Raw genomic sequence first — 5431 nt, 5'->3', positions numbered from 1 at the left:
ATATATATATATATATATATAAGTGATAATGGTTGACTTTCTTGACAACGTCTAAGGGATTACTACATGTCCATTTAAAGAATATTGAGATTTGGTAAAGTACTACTACGATAGACAGGGCATAATAATATATCATACAAAATATGTTTGTATTCACTTCATCGTTAAAGTTGCTTTAAGCATTTGTTCCATACGTAATTTTTGGAAACTATTTTAAATTATTTTGATAATATATTGTACAATGGAGTTACGAAAATACTTGACACAGTATTGTCTCATACGCTTACGAGGGTACTTTCAGTCCTTAATGGAATGATAGAAATAACAGTTTACAACTTTTAGGGTAAAAGAGATGACAATTTTGTTACAATATATATAGTTTTCTCCAACTACTTCAACTTCAATATTGCTCACGTAGACTTTGTAGAATCTCAAGATGGAAAAGCTACGCTTTCAAAATACATTGTTTTTCATGGTTCAGTTAAAACTTCCAACAATCTTATATTTTTTATTTCAAATAACCGTATTAAGAATTGTTAAAACTTAACCGACGTACAGTTTCAGAATAATAATAAAATTATTGTTTTCGACTTTGATCCATAATTGATATTGCTAACTTCTTGATGTAAAGTAAAAGAAATAATAGAAAACAACCAGCAAAGTATAAGACCAAACAATATAGCTTTCAGAGATTTTGTTCTTGAGGTTGCATTTCAATACAACCAATGTGTACTTTTACATTTCAAATTCTTCAGAAAAATGTACAATTTTATCTTACAATTTTCAGTTTCACCACGAAATGTTCTCGGATATTACAATTTATTATAAATATTACAATCATTGTTACCCAAAGCATTATAGCTGCTAATTTAATTAGCAAGGACGACATTATAGGGTTTACTGATAACAAATCTCAAATTGGAAAAAAAGGCTTTTTTGTATTGTTGCAAAGTAAAAAAGATTCACACATTTTGGTAGGTCGATAGGTGTCCCATCCTCAGCCTTTTAGGCAGTACATTAAATATGAAATGATTCGTATGTTTCTGTTTCATAATGTCTCTGGCTTGGTGTTGATATGTGTGTGTTGTATTACATTTTCTCTTGTTTTTCCCCTCCGATTTTACTACTACTACCACCACGACCACAACTGCAATGACAACTACAATCTCTACTACTTGTAAGACCACTGCTGCTGCCACAACTGTCAGTACTATTACTACTGAAACCACTACCTCCACCATTACTACTATAACAGAAACTGCTGCTGCTACTGCTACTACTACTTCTTGCAATTACAGTTACCGTTGCTGCTAAAGCTACCAAAAGTTGCCAGCGGTAAATGTGTCTTCATTTCACTCTTAGAACTTTGGATATTTACCAAGAACGTCTGAATAAAATATAAATTTGTTTAGATCTTTTTCAGCACAGAACCACTACACACTAAATCCATACCGTCATAAAGTTAAGCTTTGTAGTTTTATTTTATGACGGAGAAAGAACATGCAAACACGAATAACACTGGAGAAATGGGAGGGGGGTTCGGAAAATTAGGCTAAATTTAATCCTGTAATAAATCATAAAATTTTTAACATTTATAAACGTCAAATTGAATCATTCGAAACGTACTGTACCTAACAGCGAAACATTGGCTTGAAATTTTAGCTAAAGCCCAGTAATTTCGGAGGAGGATGTAAGTTAATTACATCGGTCCCAATACTCAACTGGCACTTATTTTATCCACCGCGAAAGGATGAAATGCAAAGTCGACCACTGTAAACTTTTTGAACTCAGGATGTGAAGATGGAAGAACTATTGCTAAGTTGTTTACCCGACGTCATGACGATTCTGCCAGTTCGCCGCCGCCTTAACTACCAAAGAAATATATGTAATAACAACAATAAATAATTTGTAATGCGATGTAAGCAACAGAGTTTGAGAGATCGAGGGTTGTTATGAGTGAAACATACAATTTTCAATATTGCTTCTTTCTAGTGATCCCTGGAAAATGAGTATTCCTACTAGTACAGAAGAGATATTAATGAGTCAAATGATGTTTATACCGGTAGGCAGGAGTGCTGATTTTGTAGTGTTTACATATTTTTCAATGCAAATACAATCCTACACTAACATGGCGATTTTGCATTCGTTTAGTGTCAGCACAGGACATCCAAAATCGAGATGGTTTATTGCTTCATCAAATTCATCACAGAATCCCATTTAAGGGTCAGAAGCGTTTGAAGAACGTGAGCCTGGTAGTTTTTGATAAGCAAACTTTGATCTTGTGCTGCCAATATGAAACTGTTAGTCTCTGCTTTCAGTCCCAAGTTTCTCAGCCACTGATGGGTTGTTGCTTTGTGTACATCACCATTTCGGCTTCGAAGTATATACTGTCCGTGGAGAGGTTTCTGGTTCCACCTTTAGTCAATTTGTTTCTGCGGGTTCTTTTTGCAGTCCGTTTGATCTGTTTTGCATTTTTCGTGGCAGTGGTTTTAGGCTCTTCATCAAATTCAGTAGTAGCCCAACATGACACGTTGGGCTACTGCTTTTCTTTAATATGTTGGCCTGGTATTTTCTTGGAGGTAGGGCCTAGTTAGAATTTTTCTCCTGATTGAGTAGCTCATCCCGTTCAAAAGGTCCCTCAAAAAGGGTTGTTTAAGGATGTTGAACGTAAATTATTATTGTTATTATCTGTTATGGCCTATATGTTCCAGTCATCAGCGTGAAGCCATGTTGTGGAACAGCTTCGAAGAATTTTAGTCGTACTTATCGACCACAGTACATTTGTTAATCCTTGGTATTTATACCATCCGTCAATTTTGCTGAACCACCAAGTTACGGGAACATAAACACATCAATACTGTTTGGCAAGTTGTGGGTTTGCGGACAAACACAGTCTCTACAGCATCAAATATTACATGTCGGGCCCGTTGCTATGGGGACTGTACCCCAATCCCATTATTCAATGGTACTCCCCTAGATTCAGAAAATACGATTTACAAAATTCCTCCTTATATACCTTTCTTAAAGTATGACTAACTTTTCTTCTCGTACTAGAACATCTTAAAATAATGATTAAAGAGGCTGGTCAAATGTATTAGATAAAGGAAGAAATGATATTGAGTGAAAGGAGAAAAGCAAAACTGAAGAACATCGTCAACAACGACAACAGTAACAACATTAGAAAATAAAACCACAAACATTATTGGTGAAATGTATCAGAAGAATACATGTACATATGTACCTACATACTCACACGAGTACAAGTTTATACATACATATATATATTTATTCATTTATACTTTATCGAAACTACCTCTGGTCCCTTGTACACAAACACACGCTATCTCACATACACACACAAATGTCGAGAATGATGTTCGTAATGTTACGAGTTAGACTATACTGACCAACTTCATATTCTGCAAAAAAATCACCGGTCAATTAAACTCCCCACAGAAAACAAACCGTACGCTTCTTAACAACTCCGTAAACAAGAACAACATTCTGCACACATCATTGCGCACATATACACATACACACACACACATACAAACACGCATATATGTATGTGTGTACACACGTATATGTATATGTATGCACACACTCAAACATACATATATGTATATGTACACGCACACATATGTGTATATGTAAACATGTACACATATACAAACACATATGCATAAACACACACACATACATATGCAAGGACAGAAATTGGAATTGGTTATTTTCACTTAGGGTCTCATTCCGATAGCAGTTAGAATTTGATGTCCTTTCTGCGATTGTCATCGAACAAGGTAAGATCTGCAGATTTTCCATAATTACATTTTGCCCTCATAACGTGAAATGATACATTATTTCTCTGATCAAAATCATGCAATAGCTTAAAAATATAGAGTCGAAACAAGCATGAACACTCAATTTTTCAAAATAACTATTAATAGTTTTCTTTAAAGTAATTTTATTTTGTTTTGCTTGAGCTACAAAAGTTGTTTTCTATTCAAATTAAAAAGCAATGAATCCACAAAGATCAATCTTGTCTATGTTTTCGGTCGGAAATTCTAAAACTTCCAAAACTGCGAAAATGACGAAACCGGGAAAATTTCTTCTATTTCAAATCAATCACATTTAAGTGAATCTGTGACATTACATCATCTTGTAACCTCTTTAGCAGGTGATATTATGCAACCTACGGATCAAGTATCGCCCTAACTTGATTTTTCTGGATTAGATATGTTGCCATGTCAGTCAAAATTATAGTGTAGCCCCGTCAGTTAGAGTGCTGTTCCAGCGCATCTCCTAAGCAATACAGTAAAAAAAAAATATGAAACCTCTGTTCTTCGTTATCCCATGGTAGACAGTTGTTAGAACTTCCAGTTCAATCTAAGTCTGCTTTCTGCTTTTTTGTCGTCATTTTTGTACATGCCAGATTACTGAAATAGTTTTCAAGTTGAAGGACATACTAAATAACACATTGCCATAAAGCAAAAGCTTTAGCAGACATGGTAATTCTGCCGTACATAAATAAACTTTCAAACTTTGCAGTAAAAACTGAAAGGCAGAGTAACGCACCAGGATTCATTTACAATGGTGAATAAAAATCAACTGAAAAAAAGTAGTTATTACTTATAAGCTATTTTAGAAGTTATTGTATTTGTATATGTTAATGAACTTTCACTCCGGAGTGATTACAATGAAAATATTGACTGTCTTGACAGCGGTAGTGAAAATGAAGTTACTTGATTATTTTTACGGCTCGTTTAATATACTCTTGCAAAAGATACCAAATTAAAGTAAATAGTTTCTCTGATGCCGAGCAATGTCGTATACATCGGCTGTTATACAAAATGAAATTATAAAACTTATGAGCTGTTTTAAATCAAATAAGTGATGATATTCGTTATTCAAATATCGCTTTCTTCACAATTAGATTTGAGAGGACTAGTTATCCTATTAATATCGAAAGTATTTCAATAATTGTGAGGTTTGTAAAAACAAGGAGCATGTCAACAAGTCTTATCGCTTTAACTATGTGCTAAGACTCTAAGTCTGGGAATTTGTATAATGCGGTTGTTCATATTACTCAAAATGCTTTATATCTTCTGCGTAGACTATAGTGGTTTACTACATATAATGGTATACATTTCAAGCGCTTATTGGAACAACAGTGGTCAGGACATTTAGCAACTCTTACCGCTATACGTACCAATCATGAACACATAGTGGAAGTGTTTCGAAATGAAGAACACGACAGTTTTAACATAGACATGAGAACTGAGGCAACTGGAATTTTGAAACAGATTACTAGCCTAAAATTTATTATTATTGCCATTCTACATCAAGATATTACAAAAGTTCTTGATGCACCAAATTTATTACAAGAAAGTTATGACTGCGATTTGTCTGAAGGAGTATGTCTTATAAATAA

This window comes from Octopus bimaculoides, chromosome 1 (assembly GCF_001194135.2).
Source record: "Octopus bimaculoides isolate UCB-OBI-ISO-001 chromosome 1, ASM119413v2, whole genome shotgun sequence".
NCBI lineage: Eukaryota > Metazoa > Mollusca > Cephalopoda > Octopoda > Octopodidae > Octopus > Octopus bimaculoides.
The sequence above is the reverse complement of the archived record's forward strand: the minus strand, read 5'-3'. Positions refer to the sequence as shown.